This window comes from Phyllostomus discolor, chromosome 1, assembly GCF_004126475.2.
Source record: "Phyllostomus discolor isolate MPI-MPIP mPhyDis1 chromosome 1, mPhyDis1.pri.v3, whole genome shotgun sequence".
NCBI lineage: Eukaryota > Metazoa > Chordata > Mammalia > Chiroptera > Phyllostomidae > Phyllostomus > Phyllostomus discolor.
This window is the reverse complement of record NC_040903.2, coordinates 89,306,679-89,334,183: the sequence shown is the minus strand read 5'-3', so window position 1 is coordinate 89,334,183 and position 27,505 is coordinate 89,306,679. Positions and strand designations below refer to the sequence as shown.

The window sequence follows — 27,505 nt, the reverse complement described above, 5'->3', positions numbered from 1 at the left end:
TCCATTGCTCTACCTGTTCAGTCATTTTGAGTGCAATGGCCACATAATACACATGCTCACTCAATAGCATCTACTGCCCCCACTGACTAGTACAGTAAGAAGTCATTATTATCCACACATGCTGCACATTCCAGTCCACTCTCCTTGGCTGCCAGGTTACATCGATGTTGTGCAAATCATTCTTGTTACGTTAACAATCATTCTACTTTTTCTGGACAGAACTCATACTTCCATTTATTTAACTTCTTTCATTTATTTCTTCAGTGTCTTTTAATTTGGGGTATACAGGTCTTTTATCTCCAATGTCACTAATCATCAGGAAAATGAAACTTAAAACCACAATGAAATATCACCTCACACCTGTCAAGATGGTTATTATTAATGAATCAACAAACAGCTGGTGCTGGTGAGGATATGGAAACAGGAAAACCTTAGTGTAATTTTGGTGGGAATGCAGAGTGGTATAGGCACTATGGAAAACAGTGTGGATGTTTCTCAAAAAAGTAAAAATAGAACTGTCTATTTTTAGAATTGTCTATTCTTTTAATAGAACCCAGCAATTCCACTTCTGGATACTTATCAAAAGAAACCCACAACACTAACTTGAAAGAATATGTACACCTCTATGTTTATGGAAGCATTATTTACAATAATAGCTAAGATATGGACACAACCACAGTGCCCATCAATAAATGAGTATATTATTACTAGGCCATTATTACCAATAAACAATGGATTATTACTAGGCCATAAAACAAGAGTGAAATTTTACCATTTGTGACAGCATTGATGGGTCTAGAGGGCATTATGCTAAGTGAAACAAGTCAGCCACAGAAAGGCAAATACTATGATTTCTCTTACATGTAAAATCTAAAGAGCACAATAAACAAATGCACAAAATTGGAACAGGCTCATAGATACAGGGAACAGGCTGATGTAGCTTTTGGGAAGGGAGTTTGGGGACTGTGTGAAAACAGTGAAGGAACTAGGTAGTACAAATTGGTAGTTATGAATAGTCACAGGAATGTAAATCACAGCATAGGAAATACAGTCAATAATATTGTACTAACTATGTGTGGTGCCAGATAGGTACTTGAAATATCCGGGGGAACACTTTGTAAAGTATATAATTGTCTCACCACTATATTATACACCCTAAACTAATACAAAATAATATTGAATTTAAATTTAATTGAAAAATAATAAAATAAAATAAAGATAATTTTCTCACATTACACAAACTCCTTAACTTGATTGGAATTAATCTCTTAAAACTCCTGATATTTAAAGACATAAATATGGGGGCAGGGGATCATAAAACACAGTTTCTCAAGATAAGATATACAAAAAATTACTTTAGTACTTATTCTTACCTAACATTTTCATTTAGGGGCCTCACTGGCAAATTATGAATGAGCCTGCATATCAGCAGTTGAAATGATTGGACCTCATTACACTGTGCGGCCATCCATTCTCCGGTTGCACCATTCTCCTTGTTAAAAAATTAAAAATGTTTTCTTTATCCTTATCTGCCTTGAGAAACTCTGGAAATCACTGTCATAGATTGATTTGTTATGCACAAAACTAAACTGAAGTGTATTTATTTCATTAGTCATATAAATAACAAGAATAAGTAAATGAGATTTTTCCAAGAATTTTGGGGGAATAAGAGCTTATAATTTATTTAGTTATGTCCAATAAAGCACAGTAATGATTACCTCCTTGGAAATTTAGAATATGTAAATAAACTAAAAAATAAACAGGCAAGTATAAAGTTCTTCAATACTTTTCTCAATTTTCGATTTAGCCCAGCATTTGCCATATACCCCATATCCACAGATGTCTCACTTTTTATGTGACAGAAATAGTATCTTAGGAAAAATATCCTTTTCTTCTGTTAAGTAATATTTACTAAAAGTTATTGACTGCGTAGTATATGCCAGGGAGTTTTTATAGATAAGTTCCTAGAAAACTGTGACATGTAAGTTGTGGACCCTGAGTAAGAAGATACCTACCAAGAAGGGCTCCCAGGGTCAGCTGGCTTCAAACTTAAAAAAAACACAGGTAGCAGCCAATTTCTACACAGAGGCCTCCCATGCAAACTACATTTTAGGGAGAAGCCTGCACTAAGCTCCCTGCCTCTGTACTGAACAGCCTGTCTGCACTGTACTTCTGCCATCCAAACCAACCCTTTAAAGGAGTGTCTGGAATTCTTTTTCAACTGATAAGACTGAGGCTTTCCTCATCCAATCGAAGCTATGCGGCTGTATCTCCCATCAGCTTCTTCATCAACCAGTCAGAGCAGTTCCTTTCTGATCAATCAGGACAATGCTTTTTAGACCAAGCAAACTGAGGATTTGGAGTCTTCATTTGCACAAGGACAAACCGATCAGGAACCAGAGCAGGGTAGTTCTGTCTATGTAAGTCAGAGCCCTTCTGGCTCTGAGAGCAACTTTTCCTTTCCATGGAAGATAGGAGACCATGTTTCCCTTGCTGGAGCTGGAACAATGAAGATATCTTACTGGAACAGAGTGAAGCAGACCAGCACAGGGCAGAGCAGACCTGGGAGGAGCAGAGCAGAGCTGTCTAGCTACAGAGAGACCTGGCCCCAAGGATGCTTCTTTGCCTCAGAGCCTCCTAATAGCCCTGCTGTATCACAGTGGAGCTGTTTGCACTGAATAGTTTCCTTCTTGACCACACCTTAAATTGGGGATTCCACTTGTTGGAGTGGTGTTGAATTGGCTCTACCAAAGACATACATTTAGCAAAGTAAATAGTAGCTAAGCACCTTTACTTTTCCCTTTACATATGCTCCACTGATTTACTCATTTTGCTTTATTAATTTACTTATTTAAAGGTTACTCTTTTTATTTCCCTCCCCATTTTAGTTCTTGTTCTCATTTTCCCAAATTTCTTTTTTGTATTATCCATCTCTATGGCCATTTCATAATACACGAAAGAATCTTTCACAGGACCAGATCTGAACCAATTTAAAAGCTGATGAGGTGATTTATTTACAGCTCTCATCCAAATTCCAGATGAATAAAAGTTGAAGTTAATTATCTAAAAGCTGTGTTGTTTTCTCTTTCTTTTTTTCCAAACAGAGAAAGGCAACTTGCAGGCACAGCTTCCTGGTATTTATAGAAACATGTAAACTTACAGTTAGAAATGGAGTATTTGTACTGGCTCACTCTTCTTAATAAACCACTCTACACATAACTCCATGAAGGAGGTACATTACTAATGGTCCCTGGGCCATACATAACCCAGGGATTCCAGAAATTGCTGCTTGCTCTTTATATTTTATTCCAAGTTTTCTTTGGGCATTCTCTTCCAGGATTCTGACTTTTGGCCTAGCCTGTGTTTCTCCCTGTTGTTGTTTTAGTGTGGTTTGCCTTTGGATGCTACATATCTGATCAACATTGTACTAACCCGTGGAGAGTTTCCAGGGTGATGATATTCTACATCCTCCATCCAGACTCTTGTCAAAATTGATTGAGATCTGTAGCTAAGACTTTTACTGCCTACCAAATATTCAGCTCCCCATACTAGGTAGGTATACATGGCTAGTTCAGGCCAGAGGCTTTAAAAAAAGTAATGTATCACAGACTGAATTAACAAATGAAACAGAGGCAGACTCATAGATCAAGAGCAGATGACAGCTAGTTGGGTGGGGGGAGGTTAGGGAATGGAAGGATTGAGCAAAAAGGAAAAAGGATTCATGGACGTGGAGAACAATGTGGTGATTGCTGGGGGGAGGGGATGTAAGGGGACTAAATGGTAATGGAAAAAATACAATACAGATTAAATAAAAAAATGAAAAAGTAACATGCCACTTCCAGGACAATATATGAAAGAACAGGTATAAGTCCTCTCTGTTTTTCATTCCCTTCTCATGGCACTCTTTGAGACTATGCATCCCAGATGGTGCATCCTGCATTCCTGTGCAACTGTGTGGAGCAGGGCCCTCCACCTCCAATACCATAGATCTGTTGTGGATTTGCATGGGCAACCCATGAACAGCTGCTAGATGTAACCACTGAGATTTCAAGTTTGTTTTGTTACTAAAGTGTATCCTGACCAGTAAGGGTCTCATTTACTACTTTCTTTTAAAAATGCTGAAGTGATAGAATTAAAATTAAATTGGTTATACTTTTCAGACATCATCAGCCTCCCACACTAAGCAGTAAACTCTTCAACAGCAGAACATTTGTCTTCATCATCTATCCCCATAGTTGAGGGCAGTGTCCAACACAAAATAATTAACTTTTTTTGTATCAACTAGGTTGACCTTTCAAACCTGATCCTAACCTTTTAGAACAATCTTATTTTGAGTCCTATTTTCTCCCCCACATTTACTTGCTCTATTTTTCCTTCAGCAATAAAATGCATCAAAGCCCTTATTGATCTAATTGAAGGTCATTAATTGGTCCAGGAGGTGGATGGAGAGGGAAGAGGTCCAAACAGCTTCGTAGAGATCACATAGAGTTTCTTATTTGACTGAGAGGTGCTAGTATAACATGAGAACGTGGGTGTTAGGGGCAAGCATCCTAGCTCTGTCATTTTTTTCTATGTGACTAAGTTCAAGTCCTCTTCACCTTAATAAAGCCATCTAATACCCTATTTTTCATCTTTAAAATGGAGGAAAAAAATAGTTTATTCATGGAGCTGTGGAAATAATACATGAGATTCACATATGTAAATTACCTGAAGCACTTGATACCCCTCACATTCCTGTTACATGACACTACAACAGAAGCAATTTTTTCATTAAGTCTTAGTTTACTCCTTTACCAAATAGCAATGACAGTTCTTAACTCTGAAACTACCAAACTGATAGTATTGTTTCAAAAAGTAAAGATAATTGGAATGAATGCATTCTAAAACCTATTAGTTTTTATATAAAAATAAGACACTATCTTTTAAGTTTTATGAAAAATTAAGAATATGTTTCAATAAGTAATACAAATAGTTTTATGATCAGAGTGTTAATAATTAAGAACATGGCCATCATTAAATACCATGTCTTGCCAGAACGCAAATAGTTCTAGCAAAATGCAAATGTTTTTTAGAGCAAGCTATTCAAAATAAGTCATTTCTATGTCATCACCAGCTAGAATAGTTTACAAATGTTTTCAACTTGATTACACTAGCACTGGCTAAGTATCTTCTCACCCTGTGTAACTAATCATAACAGTATTTTGGATGAAAAACAAAGCTGGCACCCACTTTGACCAGTCCTTTCAATTGGTCAGAGGGAATTACATAGCAGCAGCTTTCACAAGAAGATGAGCGTTGTATCTGAGCACATGTCCAATCACAGAATCGAAATTTCCTGCCTTAGGAAGTTTACAATTCTGATATCCTGGACTGTCTGATGTTCCACCACTAAGAATTTTGCCTACATTTACCATGAATCTTATCATCAGAATTACCTTATATAGTTTTTCAAAAACATATTTTTAGGCTTTGTCCATAAACTTTCAATTTAGGAAGTCCACAGTGGGGACCAGACATACATATAGAAATATATGTACAGGGTCTAGCAAAAATGGTGCCCTATTTTTATTACAGAATCTTTATTACAAAGTCATAAGCATGTAATTCCATAACATAACAATATCACACTCAAGCACACCATATGACATTTTAGGGGACAAGTTCACATTGCTGTCCATCTCGTGGGAGACATTCATGTACCCTCCCAACCACACTCAAGCAGGAGTTGGACCCTGTATATCTTCTCGATGAGTTTGATAGTCACCTCAGTTAATAATTAATGATTCCAATCACTATAAGATATATTTTTAATACATGTGCTTACTAATATATAAAAGGCAGCAACTTCATCTTCTGGTCCTCACTCTCAGCAAACATGCCAAAAGCCTTCATTTTAAGTCTATTCATCAGCAAGTTTCAGCCACTGTGCTGTGGTACAATGGTGCACTGCAAGAGGCACACTGTAAGAATGTTTGAAACATGCAATGCCTGACTGTTCAGTCAGGGGCATTGATTACCTTTGCCTTAAATTTTCAAGTTAAAAAATGATGACACCCAAAACAACAAAAGCCATCTTGTATAAATGAATCAAAATTATACCTGTTTTTCATTAAAACAGCAAAAATATATTTTTGGTGTGTTGCAGAATTTTAGTACTTAGTTTATGTGTGTCACGAAATGAAAAAGGTTAAAAATCACTGCTATAAGTCTTTCTAATTGATTCTTATCAAGCCTTCTCAACATCAGTATAATGAAATTTCCAAAAGCAGTAACAGTATTTTAGAAGTTCACTTTTACAGAATTTTTACTGCTTTAAGTTAAAATATAAATTCCATTTATATTGTCAAACTTACAGCTAATTAAACCTGGCTTGATCTTTTCAAGTGGCAATGAGTCTGGTCCATGGAAACACATAATTACTTTTTATGATTTTGAGCCTTTAAATCCCAAATATTCTAAATTGCCTTGAATAATTAATTGTTCATGAATCCCCTTTGGAAGATCATTATATTTGCATCCTGATTTATAGAACAAAAATATAATGCCTCCATCTTCTTGAGGTAATGGTTATCTTCCAAGTGGTTTTAGGTTTTTTTCTTTTTATTTGGCTGAGGTAAACACTCAAATTTGAGACACGGTGACTAAGCTCTGATTCCATTAGAATGGCATTCTGTCTAGTCAGTTTAGTTATACCACGTTTTATTTCATGCTGTCCAAGTAATCTTCTCATTATAAGTTTCCAACTGAAGTGGAATTATCCTCCTGGGAAAAAAATGCCATGCTGACCAATAAGGCAAGTGTCTCAGCTCCTTAGCAGTAATTATGTTCTATATAAATTTATAAATTAGCATTTGTGTTTCTATGTAACCAATCTCTTTTGAATATAACTAGGTTGGTTTAATTCCCCACATTTGACAAATCTGAGTTTCTGGATTTTTGAAACTGAAAACCAGTAGCTGGCCCACTGGGGCCCAACCAAGCTATGAGTACACTGGATGACATCTCCGTTTTTATTGTTGTTGTTGCTCCTGTCACCACAAAGAATTCTAAACTTCATTATCCACTGAAGTATATAGAACATATGTTTTTCTTTATTTTTTCCAAACAACTCTTTTGAACGTCAAGGATGGCTCTTTAAACCTTGAATTCTGTAATTGAAAATTGCTTTCCCATTTTTATAAACTCTGATGGTAGTCTATTTGTTTTTTTAAGTACCATTCCATTGAAACTCTGGTTTGTTAAATTACTTGTTTAAAGAAAGAATTTTTTCTTTATGTTCTTGTTAACATCTACAAAAAGTTTTGGTGGAAGCTTATTTCAAGTAGCAAAGACCACTAAATAGCAAGCACACCATTGTCACAATCCTATGTAATAATGGGTGTCCACTTCCAGCATTACAATCAATAGTTTTATCCTGAAATTGTTGTTTGCAGCTTCCTCCTTTGTCCTTTAAAAATGAGAAAATCCTATAAACTCCATGGCTGATGCTGTCCTTGAATTGAGTAGCGCTGAATTTCTAAAACTGATTTGACTTTTAAATAATGTATGCCAAATTTCCATAGCATATTGGACACAATTGATCTTGCTTGCTTTCTCTTAAGTATAATTTTAGAATACATTTATAGTTTATTGACAAGAAGAAGTAAAGAAAAAAATGAACCTTCTAAGTGTGTGGTTTAGAAGGATATCTGACAATTATTAAAAATATTAAGATTTACCCAAGAGATTTCTTGTCCCAAAGTCCAATGTTAACTTCTGAAAAATATCTTAAGTTTTTATAAAACTTTAAAACTGATTACAACACCAAAAATAAAACAAAGAAACAAACAAAAACTGGAACAAATTATTAAATGTGGAAAGACAAGAAAGAGAAAATACTCAATGCTTATATATTAATTCTATTGGCTCTAACCCAGTCTGATGTTAAACTATGTATGAGTAATAGCCATCAAGAGTCGTAGTTTGTCAACCTGAGCCTGGAAATACTGTAGCGCAGTGCTTCTCCAAGCATAAAAATCACCAGGGATGCTTATTAAAAAATAAAGAGCATGGGTTTTCAGTCTGGAGGAAATAGTCAAATACTAAAGATAAGACCCCCAAATTATACTATTGAGAGGTTCATCCAAGCAATTCTCATGTATGCTGAAGTTTTGGAAGCACAGCTATAGGTGTTTTGTTTTGCTTTGTTTTGGTGTGTGTTTTCTTTTATTTGTTTTCTCTAGGGCTTTCTAAGTGTGACTTCTGTGTGGAGCCTGGGATCTGTCAATCAGCAACTAAGAGAACAAAGCCCTTGGTACTTGGTGATAATCAATGTGATTTTCATGAAAATATTCAATCCATATTAGATGTTCAAGGTCAGCTTCCAAATAAGGGAGTCCATCAATACCCTGGACTCCAGCCCTACCCCACACATCCTTTCTAGCTCATTGGTAAGTGTAGGAATGTTGGTGAGGAGTGAAAGAAAGGGAATGTTTCTGTCTATTTAAATGCTGGTTTGGTGACTTCGTTTATTAGAGAAAACAAAGGCCCACAAACTACAAATTCAGATATTTTTCTAAACCCAAACCTGCAGGGCAATAAAATGTGTTTTGGGAAATTTGTCCATAGGTAGACCTGAGGCTGAGATAGTCATCTTACAGCATAAAGTTATTTGATGATTACAATGATCTGAGACTTTAGAAGGACAAAGACTGTATATAGAACAAAAAACAAATAAACAAACACAATAAAGATGTCACTGGAGATGTGAGAAGAGCCCATGGCCTGAAACTTTCTGTTTTCTATTTTTTCAGATATGTTCTTGTTATGGTAGTTATTATTCATGCATAAAAAAACCTCCAAAAAGAAATAGCATACCCTGTTTCTTCTGTTGATTTTCTTCATGATAAAAAATAATGAAAAAAATAGAAACACTTGCTCTACCAAACATAAATTCATCTTTCCCTTGACATTTCAGGAGACAGAATAGCTAGAAGACAAAATATGAGCCTCAGGACTACTAGCCCTTTAAAAGTCCATGGCAAGAGCCTCTATTCTGCAGGAAACCAGACTTCCTCTCCACTTAGAATTAGGTGTCCTTCCCCCTGTCTGCATTCTGCAAGAAAAGTCAAACACGGATGGGTGAGACTCCACCAGAGACAGATCCAGGGGCAGAGGCATATATACCACAAAGCTAATGAAATCTACACTTCAGAGACTTTCACTTGCAAATACTTATATCAAGATCATCTGGGTGGAACATAGCAATGTTTTCATGTAGCTATACATTTTTGCTATAAAATTGGCAAAAGGAAGATACTTTAAACTGAAATCCATTAAACTTACTGTCTCTCTCTCCATTGTTTCTCTTTCTCTCCTGCTGGGTAGCACTGGAATGAATATTTTGGAAAAATGGTTAAGGGAAAAGTGAGTTGGGAATTTAGTTAAGTTTGGTGGTATATATTTTTGGTGGTTTACAGTTGTTTTTCACTTGGTTCATTACAGCTTCTTTAAGTTATAGCAAGCTGCTCCAGTGTGTTGTGCACAGTGTTTAAGGAATGTCTATACTGGTCACGGCACTAACTGGCCTTGTGCATGCACTGGGAAGACCCATTGTCTGATTCCAGTATGAAGATATTCTACGGTTCTTGTGCTGAAATTTTATGGATTGTGGAAGCAAAGCAATGTTTAAAATTATGGAGTTGGGTGCTAATTTATGGATAATTCTTGTGATTATCAGTTATATTTCTCTTTGTTTGCTTGGGTCAGGAGAACACTTAATAAACATCATATGGTAAAGTAGAAATACAATATAAATTTTTATTTTGATAGGAATTATGAGAAATAGGCTTTATCAGGCTGCCAGTATTTCTTGGATTACTGCTCCAAAAACCAGATGTACACCTCTCGCAGTCACAAGTGGAAGCGGCTGCACTAGAAGTGACCTAACAAATTTTGTTTAACCCACCTTGAGAAAGATTGGTTATTTTTCTCTTCTCCCTGTAAAAATATGGTTTACAAAATCTTTGTCATATAAAGAAAAGATCAAATATTGCCAAGCCAAAACATGTAGAACACAAGTGTTATAAGAACATGTTTTTGGTGACATTTATGATTATTTGCTGGCTTTTAAAATATGGAATTTCTGTGCCTTTTTCTTTCATTCTAAATGAATCAATACCTTCATATATTGTCTCTTTTTCTTAAAAATGAAGACTATACTTTATAAACTTCAGGCCCCACAAAATCTTTCTCTTGTCTTTTGTAGAGGAGCTAAATGGGGGGTATTAAATTGTCTACAATACTCAACTAAAAATAACATGGTTCTGAAGAAAAAGGGCTCTAAAGCTGTGTCATGTAGCATAAAACTGCACCAGGTCTCTGCCTTTCAGTCTCTCTCTTTCTTTCTCTCTCTCTCTTTCTCTCTCTCTCTCTCTCTCTCTCTCTCTCTCTCTCTCACACACACACACACACACACACACACAATCACAGACTGTCTAGACATTTTATACTTTAGAAAACAGAGCAGACATTCTCCACATTCATCATTATAATTTGCGTAGGAGATCACTAAGCCTCAGTGAGAGAATTCTACACTAACTTTGTTTTCTTGTCTTCACAAAGGCCAATTAATACTTCCCCTCTATCGATTGCAAATCTACTTGGAAAGTTCACTCTTCTCAAGTCTCTATGTCTCTAAACACTATTTATCAAGAGTAATCTTTAAACTCCTCTTACATTGCTGAGCAGTTGTCCTCAACCATTTATGCTGTAGATGCTACCTAGGAATACAACAGGAAGAAAAGTCCTATTATCTCTGGAAAACCCTTGATCAGATGAATAGATCATATAACGAAATCTACAGGACTAATGGCTGGATACATTTTTGGACAGTCTTTGATCTAAAAGAAAACCATTCAGTTGGTTGAGTTTACACTAAAAGAAACTTGAGAAGCCTTTATTTAGTCTAATACTCACACTAAAGTCTTAGAAACTAAGTAGGTCAGGCCAGGATCTGAACCAGCCTCCCTATACTTGGCCCACTAATTTTCTGGTTACATTCCTCTGCTCTGTCCACAATTCCAGTGAGGGCTGACAGGATTGTAACAGCAATAACTTAAAGTTCAGCTCACAGAATAAAATCTTAAAAACTAGATTGAGTTCAGACTTGTGACCAATTTGGAAATTCTCAGAGAAACTGGAGTCAAACAAATAAAATGCAGCAGTCTATGAAGATTAAATCATCATTTGTTCGGCATATATTTATTAAACACCTACTATAAGCCCATCGCTGACATAGGGATGAGGTATAAAGCAATGAACAGGACACCTGCCCTCGTAGTGTCTATGGTATGAAGACAAATTTTAATTCCTTTAACATTAGTTAATTAATAATATTTAATTACTTATTGCATTAGTTTGCTCACATTGCAATAACAAAATACTATAGCCTGGTGGTTTAAAAGCCAGAAATATATTGCTCACAATTCTGGAAGCCTGGAAGTCCCAGATCAAAGGGCTGGTTGATTTGGTTTCTTGTGAGGACCCTCTTCCTAGCCTGCAAAGGGCCTCTTCACTTTGGAAGAGACAGAACAAACTCTTGGGTGTCTCTTCTTCCACGGCACTAATCCCATCATGAGGGGCAAATCTCATAACCTTATCTAAACCTAATTACCTTTTAAAGACCTCATCTTCAAACCCCAGTTGTTGGGGCTTATGGTTTCAACTCATAAATTTGGGTTGTCAATTAGGTGTCAATTTTTAATACCTATTTGATTAAATACATAGAGAAACATAATTATAAATATTTAAGTATTAAAATTATCATTAATTTTAGTGTTGATGACAGTTATAAGAAAAATGTAAATTATGTAATGAAAATACATAACAAAACCCTCACTTCTAATAATTTAAAATTCTCTGAAGACTAGCCATTAAATGAAATCCAGAGGACGAGTGAGTCTTAGATAAGCAAACACAAAGGGCACTGGGAAGTTGAGAAGATTTGGAAATAGAAAAATATCACTGAGTTCTAGGCAGAGGAAAATAGGTTATCATGGCTGCAGACAAATGAGTAAGAAGGACGAAGTAAAAGTGAGATCAGAAAGATGGGCAAGAACCAGGTCATGCAAAAGCCTATCTTCACGGAGTATGACAAGGATATTGAATGTTATCTTAAGGGCTAAAAGTTTTCATGGACATATTCTAGGAGAGAGAGTAACTTGCTCCCTATGAGAACAAACATTGTTTGTGAACGTGCTTAGGAGGTCATAACGAGAGGACTTAATGAAAGGTTAAAGTAATGATTGAGAGAGAGTAAAGTGTTGCTAAGCTTCTGTCTTGCAAAATTTAAGTAATAGTGGTGTCATTTACAGAGATAAGGAACAATGGAAATACACAGGGTTTCAGAAGCTCTAAGTTTGGTTTTGAAGTTTCAGTGTTAGGTTCTCTTGGGATATTCAAGAAAAGATACAAGTATCTACATGCATATGTCTATCTGAGGAGAAAATGCAGGGGCTGGAGATGTAAATTTAGTGCATGCAGTGTATACATTGTCATTTAAAGCAGCAGTCTCCAACATTTTTGGCACCAGGGACTAGTTTTGTGGAAGATAATTTTTTCATGGACAGGGCAATGGCAGTGGGGTGGGGGGTGGTGTTCAGGATGATTCAAGCACATTACCTTGAAGCTCACCTCCTGCTGTGCAGCCTGCTTCCCAACAGACCTGGACCAGAGGTTGGGGACCCCTAGTTTAAAGGAATAGCAATTGGTGAAATTGCTAAGGAAAAAAGGGCCTACAGTAATCCTAACATTAACCGTTGAGGGAAGGATGAAGAGTCTACAAAGACAAAAGAAATCTAAAAAGTTTAAAATCTGTTGACTGAAAAAAGAGAAAAGTTTTCCAAGGAGAGTAAAAGACCCACACTATCAAATGGAGTTACACATTAAGTAAGATGAGGCCTGTCAAATGCCTCAAGGACTTAGCAATATCTCAACAGGCAATGTGGATGGAAGCCATTTTGGAACTGGTTGATGCATGACTAGAGGATGGGAAATCATCCCGAAGCAATGTAGACTGCAAGTATAAGAGACCTTTGTTGAGCAGTTCAGGAAGACTAGGAAAAAAGGAATTACTGAGAAGGGGAAACTCCTTTGGTGTGGGCCCATTATGACTAAAATATGGGAAACAGGAAATGCAAATTGCAAGTACATAAAGAAAAAAATTTTGTTCAATTGGGAAAAAGAGAGTAATTACTCAGAGGTAGGTACAGGACTTAGGAAATGTTTTTGAAAGTATCACTTCTACTGCAGCGGGCCAGGTAGATTGGAACTGCCTATGATAAAGGCATTGTTTTAGTACAAGCAAAAGATGGCTTGACCAAGGGCAGAAATGGACTGATCTAGATGAATTAAAGAAATATTTTGAAAGTAAAATTTATAAGGCTTAGTGATTATTTGTACGTAAGAAGAGAGGGTGAGAGAGGAGTCGGGGTGATTTTCAGATTTCTGGTGTGAGTGAGTAATCAGGCAGATGATAGAGCCATCTACTAAAAAGAAGCAGCTGCTTTGTGGGGCAGAGCATGGATTCAGATTTGAGTATGTTGAACATTAAAGTGTGAGTACTTGATAAAGTCTGTGGTGTCTATAAAACACCAAATAAAAATAGACTGTCAGCAGTTGGACTGCGGTTCAGAAGAGAGGATTGAGTCAAAGACATAACTTTGTAGGAGGCAGCTCTGAATTATACATGGTAATTAAAGCTGAAGAGTGGATGGGATGCCAAGAAAGAACATGTGAAGAGAGGAGAGGTCATCTGAAATGCAGTCCTGAGGAACGCTATCATTTAAAGGAATCACAGTAGAGAAAAAGAAGAAAATCAGTAACCAGAAAGATAAGAGGAAATCCAGAAGAGGTCCTTGTTTTTGCCAAGGGCAGAGAATAAATAGTGAAGAAAGTCGTCGATTTGCAGCAAAAAATTCTAAAAAGTTAAATATGATAAGGATTTAAATATTATTTGGATGAAGAGTCATGTGGATCACCAATGGCTTTGCTGGGAGCTAGTTGAACATAGGGTTAGGGGTAGTGTGGAAACCAAATTGCGGAGTTAATAAAGAATAGACAGAACACACATACGTGTTTTAAGAAGTCTGTAAAGAGTTGAAGAGGCAGAGGTAAATTTGAAGGGCTATATGTGACTCGTATTCCTTTGGCACTGCTCACCTCTCAGTTCGTTGGTCTCAGTGGAGGCCAGCCAACTCTCTATGACCAACACAGGTTCCTTGTCTGGGCTCCACTGGTCCCTTGCTCTGGGAGCACCACCTTTCCTTCTTCGCTACTTTATGTAGCCAAGCTGACCAGTTGCACTGCTGGATCTTTTCTGGTTCTCTTATCACTTCTGAATTTGGATGAATCACAGCCATACTGACAGATTCCAATCTGCAATCTGGCATTTAAGAGTACCAGACCACAAAACTAAAAAAAGTGGAGAAGTTAACCACTCAAGGGGCACACACAGCCCAGTGGAAAACAAGAGCTAGAAGGGAGTTCGGCAAGTCAATTCCCTCACCTTTCTTCCTCCCCAGGACTACTGTGGGCACATTTTCTTCTTCAGCCTGTCCAGAAACATTACAAGTGTCAAGCAGTCATCTGTTGAACACTCTGCTACATGATTCAGAGCTTATAGCGAAGGGGTAGGGTAGCTATTTGCTAAAACTTCATTCAATGTTGCTTTATGTCCTTCTTTGCCACACCTTTCCTCTCAAATATGGCATCAGAAATTTAATTTTTGTATCAGGCTCCTAGTTTCTAGTAAACCTGAGCTATTAAGGATCCAGGAAGGCCTTTTTTGTTGTTGTTGTTTTAAAGATGGCAAAGATCTGAGCATGCTACTGAAGAGAAGGATTTTTTTAAAGAAAAAAATGTTGAAGATGCAGAAGAAAGGGAGAATCATCACTGGGATACAGTTTTCAAGTAAGGAGGTAGGATAGTCTCCACAGAATGTATGGAAGGTGAGACTAAGTTGCACTGAGCTCTGATTATATGCTAGGGTCTCTTTTCAATGATAGGAATATACTGTTATTACTTTTTTAGTCTTCACAACATCTGTTGTAATTTTCATCATTTCCTTAAATAGCAGAAGAAACAGTGAAGCACAGAACTACAAAAGAATTTTTCCAAGTCACACAGAATTTAAGTAGAGGAGACAACTATATTTCAAGTATCTGTTCCAAGACCAATATCCTCATTCAGTGTATTTTACTATTTATCTTTAATTAGAATAAGATAATTTCCTCCATTGGGATTAGAACAAAGGTCCAATGCAGTTACAGATATGAAGATGTTTGTGGTAGACTGGGGAGGGAATTCCCTCCTTTTCAAATTCAGAAAATTGCTCCAATTTTCCCAGCAGCTAATGATGAGTGGAAAAAGGGTTATGTTGGGAATTTGACAACAGTATGGAAAATTATGTCATTTCATTTATAAACTATGTTATTGCAATATCCTCCAATTCATTCATGCTTCTCCAACCCTCTTCTCTTTTTTCAATATATTCTCAACACAGGACCAGAGCAAGCATACCTGTTAAACTCAAGTCAGATCACATTACTCTGTTCAAACCCACCAATGGCTTCCCCTCTCATTCAGAGGAAGAACAGAACAGTCCTTAGGAAGACCTGTAAGACAGCCATCACTCACTTCTGCAGCTACCTGTCTCTTGTCTGAACTCTTCTCCTACAACTCTCTCTCTCTTTGGTCAGCTGTAGCTTCCCATGGGAACACCAGTGATGATTCCAGCGTAGGACCTTTGCACCTGCCACTTCCTCTACCTGGAATTCTCTCTCTCTAGAAGTCTAAGTGGGTAGGGTTTTTTTTTTTCACATCTTGCAGGATTTGCTCAACACTTGCCTCTTAGAGAAGTCTTCTTGGCCACACTAACATCGCAACTGTCCTGTCCATACTTCTAAATCCCATCTTCTTCCTACTTTGTCTGGGCACATGTAATTATTATATCATATACTTCAAATTTTTTGTCTTGTCAATTGTCTGTCTTTCCCACCAGAATGTAAAGATCTTCAAGAGCAGAGATTTTTTTATCTGCTTTTTCACTGCTGTATCCCTAGCAGCTAACACAGTGCCTGGCTATGGATGCCCTATAAATATTTGCTGAATGAATGAATTGTTGTGGAAATGAGAGAGTCAGGCGTTGAGTAAAGTGTACTAAGATATCAAGGCAATACAGGCCACCTAGTTGAGGGTGGGGACCATGAGTGTGTGATTCTTTTTCTACAGGTCTCAATTGCTAGGATACAGTGACAGGGAAGGAGAGGGAGGGGCTTTTTGGCCATAAGAATTTGTCTCAGAGATGTTTTTTCTACTTCTTTCTACCTTAGACAAAATCTTGGGCTTCTTTTTATGTCTCATGAATCTCTAGACGGTTGGGAATTAAAGACGAGCCATTTTTAGAGGGCATGTTAAAATTCAGATTGAGAGTTCCTTGTTAGATATTTGATAAATATTTTGAATTAAAGGAATTATTTTCACATTAACACATTGAGCTTAAGTGCAAACCTTAAGTTGTATATCTGGCTTTTTCATTTGGGACAAACTTGTATTTGTTAACTGTGATTTGGCTACTTGGATGCCCTATCCAATCAGTGTTTAAGTTCGGAGGGTCACAGACCAGGCTTAGAGTCCTGATATGTAAGTTAGTACATTTCCATCTCATTTACACTCCCAAAAAATGGAAAAGGTTGAGTCATTTAATGAAAAAAGCTTCCCAATCATGACAAACAAGTCTTGCAGTGCAGCATGGAGAGGTTGATCTAACCAAGACAGGGGATAAAGGAGACATTGTAATGAGAATTTAAAGAAGGCATTTTGATCTTCCACTGATAATGACATTATACAGGAACAGTGTTTTTTTGTAAATTTTCTGGGCACAGAAAGCTGCTGAGGTGTTCTGTAATTGTAGAATCCTGGGTCCTACTCAGGATATAATGTGTAAGCATATCTAAGGCAGAGCCTTAGGAACTGAAATTTTAGTAAGCATCATAGCCAATTCTACCGTAAGTTGTCTATACACCAAACATTAAAAAATGTAGAAAATAGCCCATAATAAAAATAAAACAAAATTGGCCTCTAGGTTACTAAATTGGTGAAAGTTAGATGCTAAAGCTTCAGCATCTTCCTGCAGGAAGAAGCTTTATACCCTCATCCAGAGTCTTTTTATTTTTATTTTAAACAAATGTATAATACCGTTGTTTGGTTATTTGTTTTTAGATGTTATAATTGAATTAAAACAGCAATTAGAAGAGGGAAAAATGACTGCTAAAGCCAGGCAATCTGAAGTCTAATGATAAGAACTAATGTCTGAGAGTCTGTCAGGGAATTAAAAAAACAAAACTACTTTCCAAAAGTACACAGAGCACAGGAAGAATTGTAGCCTAGGACCTATTTAGGTAGGAATAAACAGATCTCAATAGCTCCGGAGAGTATCACTGCATTACAAGCTAACAATGTCCCTGAGTTAATAATGAAAGATTCAATCATTTTTAGTGGTCTCTGTTTAAGACTTCAGGGAAGCATAATGAGTCTTACAAAGAGTTAGATGCACAAAACTAATATTAAATATGGATTGGAGGAAATTTCAGTTATTTGGAAAATTAACAGAAGTGAAAAATGAATTCCCCAGATTAATGAGGTCCTCACATATTTTCTGTGTGGATAGTGGTTGAATAATGTCCTTAGGTTGAACCTGGAGCTGAAGATTCCTGCTTGAGGCACACAGGGCTGTGAGTCACAGAAGAAACTACACCCGTGTTCACTAGAGCTCTGCCAGGGACAGGCCCTGGACAGGCAGCTGCAATGTCAGTGGAGAGCTTGTTAGAAGTACACAGTCTTAGATCCCACTCCAGACCTCCCGAGTCAGAATCTGAAATTTCACAAGATTCTTGGGCACATTAAAGTTTGAAAAGTACTGCCTTAGTGAAAGCTCAGGTTTCTGTGTCAAGAGATGGAGTTGATGTTGAAATCTGACAGTTCAGAGTTCAGAATCACACAGAGATGAGAAATTCAAAAGGCAAGTTCAAATTACTATATAAAACTGCCAAGAATAACTCAGGGGCATTCATATACTTCTCAAAGAGGGGACAGAGGTGAGCAGGGTCATAAATATGATAGATATCTCATGCATATTTTTTGTTTAAAAACCTCACAGGTTTATCTTCAATTGTTAAAGATGTTTTTACTATAATATCAATACTAAACAATGAACACATCATGTGTACAACTCAATGAGTTTTAAAGCTGTTTAGTGAGATAAATTTTACATGCAATAAAGTCTATGATAGTTTTTGACAGATGTATAACCCAGGTAATTATCATTCTGATCAGCATATAGAATATATTTATCAGCCCAAATTAATTTTTACCCCATAGGCAACTACTGTCTTATTTATATCACCATATAAATGTAGCTTTGTTTATTCTTGAACTTAAACAGTAGGTACTTATTTGTGTCTAGACCCTTCCTCTTATCATAATGCTTTCAAGAGTCCCTTCACATTGTTACCCATATTAGTAGTTTGCTACATTTTATTGATGAGTAGTATTATTTGAATGAATATACTAATTTATTTATCCATCCTCCTATTGATGGAAATTTGGGTTGTTTCTAGTTTGTTTGTTTATTTTTGCTTTTAAGAAAAAAGCCTCTATAAAAAAATTTTTGTGCAAGGCTTTTGCGGACGTCTCATTGCTCTTGAGTAAATATCTAAGTGTGAAATTCTTTTTTAAAATTTTTTTCTAATACAGACCACACTTATTCCAACAACTATTCAGTACAGTTTTTTTCCATAAATTACTTTATTGTTGTTCGATTACAGTTGTCTGCATTTTCTCCCCACCACGCCTGCCACACTCCAGCCAAACCCACCTCCCTCCCTTGCTTCCACCCTCCCCTTGTTTTTGTCCTTGTGTCCTTTGTAGTAGTTCCTGAAAACCCTTCTCCCCACTCTCCGCCCCCCCCCCCCACCCCTTCCCTCTGGCTATTGTTAGATTGTTCTTAATTTCAATGTCTCTGGTTATATTTTGTTTGTGTTTTTCTTTTGTTGATTATGTTCCAGTTAAAGGTGACATCTTATGGTATTTTTCCCTCACCACCTGGCTTATTTCACTCAGCATAATGCTTTCCAATTCTATCCATGCTGTTGCAAAGGGTATAAGCTCCTTCCTTCTCTCCACTGCATAGAATTCCATTGTGTAAATGTACCATAGTTTTTTGATCCACTCATTTGCTGATGGGCATTTAGGTTGCTTCCAGCACTTGGCTATTGTAAATTGTGGTGCTATGAACATTGGGGTGCATAGGTTCTTTTGGATTGGTGTTTCAGGGCTCTTAGAGTATAATCCCAGCAGTGGAATTCTTACTAACTTCTGAAGAAACTGCCAGTTTTCCAAAATGGTTATAACATATTATGGCCTCACCAGAAAGATGGGGAAATTCCAGTCACTTCACCTCCTTGCCAGCATTTAGTATGGTGTTATCAGTTTTTTTTTAATTTTAGCCATGTGAAATGGCTGTGGCTGTGACTGTGAAACTGTATCTCACTACCGTTTTAAACTGATAAGAACAGATAGTACACTTGATCTTAGCCAAAAGGCTGAGAAGTGATGCACTGTGGTTTTAATATGCATTTCTCTGTTGAAAAATGCTGTTTTGTGTGTGTGCTTATTTCTCATCTGTCTATCTTTTTGAAAGACCCGTTGAAGTCTGTGGAAGATATATTCACCAAAATAATAACTACAATAATATCTCTCATAGCACATGTTTCTCATATGATACATTCCTGACATCCCTATTATCAGGTATCAGGATGTATGTCACTTCATCTTAAAAGTCAGTGAAGCTTAGTGACTGCCTGGGCTGATGTATTATGGTGGAAGTGTTACCATATGACTGGAAAGTCTAGATTATAAAAGTCTATATGCTTTACCTGGTTCAGTGGGAATGCTCTCCCTCTAAACCCAACCATCATGCAGTTTGAAAACCTGATCTGTAAAGGGGCCCACGAGAATAAGAACCAGCAGCCAGTGTGAACTTGCATAATGCAAGTGCACCACTTTGGAAGTGGATACTTTAGCCCCTTTCAAACTGCCTTAGCCAGTACTAAGTGGAACAGAGACAAACTGTCTGCACTGAGCTTTACCCAGACTGCAGATTCATGGGCCAAGTACATGACTGTTGTTGTGTTGGAGCCATATAGCTATGGGATGGTTTTCTACGAAGCATTAGAACAAATTTTAGTTGCTGTACATAAAAAACTGTAACATGTGATGCTGGCTTTGTAATTGAATGATGAGAGAAAATCAGGATATTAATAAGAACCCAAGAACATCAAACAGAAGTTTAAGAGAATCTAGGTGACTGTCAGTGATGATTTAAAGTAGTGTGAAGAAAATATAATTAGAACCCAAAGAAAAACAGATCCTTGTTTTGGTGGGACAGGTGGCAATACTGGCATCTGAAGTGACATGGAAAGTAGGAAATTTGCTAAACTCCATGAACTCCATGATCAGTTTATCAGAGGTCAGCAAACTTTTTTTATAAAGGTCCAGATAGTAAATATTTTAGGATTTCAGGCTATATGTTCTCTGTTACAACTACTGAGCCATACCATTATTGTGTGAAAACAACCAAAGAAATATAAATAAATGGATGTACCTATATTACAATAAAAGCTTATTTACAAGAATAGGTGTTATATCAGAGACTATGGTCTGCTGACTCCTCACATAGCTAATGAGATGTCCAAGTACAATATCCAAGGGGCCACCTTATATATTCTCGTTGTGTGTGATGAAATGCAAAAGGGGGGAGATCAGTTAAAGAACAAATGTTTAAACATAAAGGAGGCTGGGCTTTCTGGATATGAAAATAAAACTATTCCTCATCTCTAGTCTTTCCAGATGGCAGAAGATTCACAAAGTAAGAAAAACATTAAGAGCAAAGATCAAATCTAAGAAGTACCTTGAGATCAATTGTTAAGACCTCCGGAAGATCTAAGGTGATGCTTCATAGAGCCTTTTGAATGAAGAGAGTATGAAACCATGAGCCACAGAGAATTGTTTCCAGGAAGTAGTACTTGACCCTAATCAAGAAAGTGGCAACATACACCCAGCTGGTTTTCCAAATTGCTGTTGCTCACTGATGTGTGTGGCTGATGTATATCTCACATTTTCCTTCCCATGGAATGTGACTATAGCAGTTATCCCTTACCTTTTTCACCAATATATGATGGATGTGCTGAGGGTAGATAATTTGTTGCTTTGGTTCACAAGAGCTTTACATTGAAAGAAACCATATGTAAGAGGTTAAAACAAGTTTACCATGTCTTTACCAGTATCTCATTTGGATAACAAGATCCTGGACTTCAAATTGGAGTCTGATCAGGTAGTAGATGGAATTTTTGAGGGTTTTTTGAAGAGGGGTAAATGTATTTTAGTTGTGAAAGAGATAAAATTTGTGGCCATAGGATGGACTATGGAAGTTTAATACATGGTCTGCAAACTCTTTTACTCTTCTTCCATTAAGTGACAGATTCTAAAGCTTCTTACATTGAATCTAGGCCCTGTGACTATTTGACTGATCTAGTATGGCAGAATAAACCTTGTGATGCTGTGAAAGACAGTCTGTGCATGCATTCCTTGAACCCCTACTTTGCCACATCAAAATGGGCGTTGGGTTTGGAACACTTCCTTACAGAAAGATGAAGAGTCCTTACAGCTCATGCTTGACTTGTTGCCTCGTGTGGGAATATCTGTTCCTGTCTCAGACTCACCATGTACTTCTTCATTCTGCTTTTTCCTGTCATACAGCAGCTGGCCAACTCCACTGCTGTATCTGACCCCCATGGGGAAGGGACGAAGTCCTTTTGCTGCAGCACAAAAGGGACATATGTAGGTTAATTGCTCCGTATTGGATTCTAGGTGGGGCCCATGAGCTACCTAGTACAGATGCCCACTACTGAAGCAAGCTCTGTCTCTTCTGTATGTGAGTGCTTGACTGTGTTGTGTGTGTGTGTGTGTGTGTGTGTGTGTGTTGGCAACTTTAATGCCAGTGTTCAGGCTTCTATTCCTGTTAATAGGCAACAGATGCCACTTGCTCAACAGTGCCAGTTTCTGAGCCTGGACCTTAATAACCTGCAGCTTCCACTTTCACTTGTGATGCTTACTCTTGGAAGTCACCACTCTGCTATGAGGAAGCCAAGCAGTCAATTGGATGGGGCAGGTGACTGTGTCATGAACAACAGCCGCTGATGAGCTACCCATCACTCTCCAGAAACAACTTCTAGATGTGTAAATCAGCAAGCTTCCAGATGATTCCAATTTCCAGGCACTGAATTACCCTCAGTTTTCTTGCCACCTGAGTTGTTGCCACATAAAGCAGATATGTGCTCTTCCATCTGAACCTTTCTCAAATTGAAGATTGAGCTCTTTCTCAAATTTGTGAGAAAAAATGATACTTTTTGTTTTAAGTCAAGTCTGACATGGCTCATATGCAGTTATAGATAACTGGAACAAAATTTTATGCTCATTTTTAAATTAGATTGCTTTTTTAAAACATTCAAATTGGTTTCTAGGAGTCTTAATTGTCTTATGGCCCAGCATAATTTACTTTTGTGAATGTTCTATGTCCATTTACAAATAATGTACATTCTGCCCTGGCCTGTATGGCTCAGTGGATTGAGTGCCCGCCTGTGAACCAAAGGGTCACTGGTTTGATTCCTAGTCTAGGGCATATGCCTAGGTTGTGGACCAGGTCCCCAGCAGGGGTTGCACAAGAGGCAACTACACGTTGATGTATCTCTTTTTCCCTCCCTTCCCCTCTCTAAAATTAAATAATAAAACATTTAAAAAATTAAAATAATATATGTTCTATAGTTTTGGGGTGAAGTGTTGTTCTAGAAATGTTAAGTTTAAGGTAGTTGATAACATTACCAACCTTTCTGTATTATTTTGATTTTTTTCATTCATCAATTGACAAAGGTTGGGTATTAAATCCATGTATGATTATAGATTTTTCTATGTTTTTCTCTTTACCTATGTCAGTTTTATGTCAGTTTTTCATGTACATAGCATTGTAATATCTTCATGAAGAACTGATCATTTTAATATTGTGCAATACCTCTGTTTATTTATGGTATTATCCTCTTGGATTTATTTTGTTTAATATTAATATAGCCACTGCAGCTTTTCTATGCTTACAGTTTGTATAGTGTATCTTTTTCCTTATTTTTATTTTTGATATATCTGAATTGTAAATTTAAAATAGATTTCTTACACACATATTTTAGTTATGTATTTTTTCTCATTACATATTTTATTGAAAATTTCCCAAACTAAGTAAAACAGATATTGTTATAAATATTTTGTAAAGGGAGAGCAGAGATGGAGAAAATTCATGTCTAGCCTACTCCTCAAACAATGGTCCTCTAGCTTCCAATACTGTGCCATTGAATAAGATAACCAAAATAACTTGATTTACCAAAAGTGATTTTGGCCTAAAACAATAAACACAGCATAAGTTAGTGAAAAATTCTTTTTGGTTTGTTGTCAACCCTCCCTCTTCAGCTTTAACTATAGCTCTTAATTACAACAAAACAATCATTATGTTTAACCTCAACCAATCTTTTGATCTCTAATTTGGTATTCATAATACCATGTTGGGTATTCCTGTGTGAGGGAGCAGAGTTTGGTCACCCCAAAATGTGCTTTTTGGGATATCGATTTTAAGTTGGTTATGAAAAAACAAAAGACCTAACAAACCTTTGACTCTCCCCTTTACTATCTAAAGAAGTTCAGATTAAAAAGTCTGCTTCAGGAAGGGCATCCTTGCATATTCACTTTAGGATTTTTACCTCAGCCTTATTTTTTTATTTAAGTTAATATAGTTTTTTAATTAAATTTACTTAGATGACATTCGTTGCTGAGATTATATAGGTTTCAAGTGTAGATTTCTCTGATACATGATCTACATATTGTATTGTGCGCCCACTACCCAAAATCAAATCATCTTCTGTCACCAAATATTTGGCTCCCTTTACCCTTTACAACCCCCCTTCCCATACCCTTTCCCACCAGACTGTTGTCTGTATTTATGAGTTTTAGTTTTATATCCCATGTATGAGTGAAATCATATAGTTCCTAGCTTTTTCTGACTAACTCATTTCACTTAAGAATAATATTCTTTAGATCCATTCATGCTGTCATGAAAGGGAAGAGTGCCTTCTCCTCCCCCTCCTCCCCCTCCTCCTCCCCCCCTCCTCCCCCTCTCCTCCTCCTCCTCCTTCTCCTTCTTGCTGTGTGGTATTCTATTTTGTAAATGTACTACATTTTTTTATCCACTTTTCTACTGATAGGCACTTTGGTTGTTGACCTTGTATAGCCTTAGCAATCTTGAGAAAGTACAAAGTTGGAGGAATGACAATACCAGTTATCAAACTATACTACAAAGCCATTGTAATCAAAACAGTCTGGTACTGGCACAAGAATAGGCACATAGATCAATGGAAGAGAACAGAGAGCCCAGAAATCACCCCATACTTTATGGTAAATTAATATTTGACAAAGAAGGCAAGAGCATACAATGGAATAAGAACATTCTCTTCAATAAATTGTGTTGGGAAAATTGGACTGGTATATGCAAAAAATATGAAAATAGACCACCTATTTATTTAAAATATTTCTTAAATCCATTCCTGCTTCTGAAATATATTAGACTTCACCTTTTTGATTATAAAGTATTTTGCAAGTACGTCTTAACTATTTCAGTGATTTCTCCTTCAAAAATCATAGTGATAATCAGAGCCATTAAACAATATGGAACCAAATGTATAATTTTTGCAGTTCTTACAAAAAAAGAAAAAAATACACCTTCAATTTTCCATTATATACATGAAAAAAAGCTCTAATTTTGACAAAAGACAATTCTCTTCACCATTCCCAAAATTTGCCATTGTATCTACCACATTTTCATGTATTTACCCTTCCTACTGACTAGGATATTCTTTGTTCAACCTCTTCCTGACTACGAGCTCCTGTCTGTCTATCTATCCATTTATCTATCTATCTACCTATCTAACCATCTAGCTAGCTAACTATGTATCTATATATCTATTCTTTGAATCTCGATATAAATGTGATTCCCTCATCAAGCCTCATCTAACCCTTCAGCCACAGGCAGTTATTTGCTTCCTCTTTACTGTTCTGTGTTCTCTATTCTTATATCATAGATGCTGTAATTTCCTCTTTCATCATTATTTTACCTTATTTTAATATGATAGTCCATGGTATATGCTTAAAGTATTGAATGTTAGACACACATTAATAACTACAACCATAATAGTAATATAAAAAGGCTACTATATATATATATATTTATTTAATTTGCTGTATATTTATTGGTACAAGAATGAAGAAGATTAAGTCATGCACTATTCTATTTTATTTTTTGCACTGAATGGATAAATTTAGATTTTTTAGTGAATTTATATCCATATAATCCTGAAAAAATTGTGCCAGAGAATACCAGTGCACCAGGTATTTCACAGTAATTTATGTTCTCACCTTCACTTTGATGTCTCCAAATATACTACAAATTGTTTGAGAAAAGAGATCACCATTTTTATTCATCTCTGTCTTCTTTATCCCTGGCACAATGACTAGCACATACTAGGCTCTCAACAATGGTGAAAAACCTGTAACTGTGGGAGCCAAGACTAAAAAGACTACATAATATAATACTATAAAGCTATAATGGGTTTATTTTAATAGTTTATTTTAGAGAAGGGCCACTGAGTTGGATAGATATGGTTGGAATGAAGAAGCTTGGGGAATAAGACAAATGTATGCAAAGCATCTCATTAAATATTTAATCAACATTTCATGATGTGTGTAGGGAATTGAGAAGACTCCCTGAGAAGTCATAAAAATTAATTTGGAGGGGAATTAAAAATGGAGACTCACAGTGCTTTATAAGTGATTTTGTGTCCCACAAAGCTCCCTAAATGTGTTTATGAGCTCAGCATCCTGTCCCGAGCTCATGAAATAGGAAACAATGCATCAGCCTTGGCGTCTCTGGGTATTTGAGATGTTTGGAATTATTATCTCATACTCTTGGCTGTCCCAAAGGACACAAAACAGAAGTGTGTGTTTGGGTCAGACCTTAATTTTCCAGAAGACTGAAAATTCAATCATTACCTGGATGCAAACTTGTCTTTTTCTTTGATTAGGAAGAGCTAATTCTATGGGTTTGGGTTAACTGTGAAGGGCACTGGGGAAGGTACCATTCCAAGAGCATTTTAGCATTTGCTCCACATTTATTCTCTCTTCTGTCAGCTTCAATTCATGGTGGAGATCATTGTTTAAATTTCCCTAGCTTGCTTTCCTTTTTTATTAATAGTGGGTAGAAATAGTGAAATGTTAACTAAGATTATAAAATTATAGTGCCTGTGACTTTGCATACAAATTATTTAAATTCTATTATTTTGGACTATAGAAAGATGTAAAAATGTAATTAGCACAGAAGATTAACTTCAAAAAAACTGAAAAATGAATATCAATATAAAATAAATATTACTATATGAAGTATTAATGACTAAATTTTAAAAAGTTGTCATTTAAAATTAGTATTCATGCAAATAAAATGACTTATTGCACACATATTTGATAGCATTACCAAGATTTCAAAAGTTTACATTTGGTATAAATGTAAAAAACAGTTAACTAAGAACTAATCTAGGTCTTTTAAAAATGCTTTAAAATTTGACTATGAGATGATGAACCCAGGCTTTTAGCCTTTTATCTTAGGCATTAAAATATACAGGAGCATAAAATATATCTTAACTTTAAAATAGAATTATATTCAAAGAAGGGAACAGTATAAACTAGAATTTATATCCAATGCAAATTTCTCAATAAAGAAACATACTTCCATGTACCAATCATTATATACTATAGCTTTATTAGTAGCAAGAAAAGATGATCATGCTTTCATGATTACTACAGCATATTAAATATTAGACACAGGATTTAAATCAAATTAATCATTTATAGTTGAGGTTAGCTAAGGTTAAGTGTAGAGAAAAATGAAGGAGTTAGTTATGACCAAAACACTTAGAAGCCATTAAATGACCATGAGGAAAAGAAGTCTCTGCTGACATTGAGCTGTAGGAAATACTCAAGTTGAAATTACGAAGTTGTTCAGGAAAAATTGTGAAATATATTCTATTCCTTGAATGGGTATCATGTGTTTATGCCCTTGCTCTCAGGTCCCTCTAAACTAGCCCAGAAAAACTGATCTACTGTCTCCCATTTACTGATGAAAATATTGAGGTTCAGAGAATTTAAGTAACTTGACCAATGTGGTGTGACTAATAAATGGCAAGGGTAGAATTCAAGTCTACATCTGTCCAGTTCTAAAGCACATTACAGGACTACAATGATGTCTTTGGAGGGTAAACAAAAT

General features: G+C 36.4%; 1 pseudogene; it reads right to left on the bottom strand.

Moving 5' to 3' along the window:
* Positions 1-19,552: 19,552 nt before the first annotated feature.
* Positions 19,553-19,652, bottom strand: LOC114493486 (annotated as a pseudogene).
* Between the last annotated feature and the right edge of the window lie 7,853 nt (positions 19,653-27,505).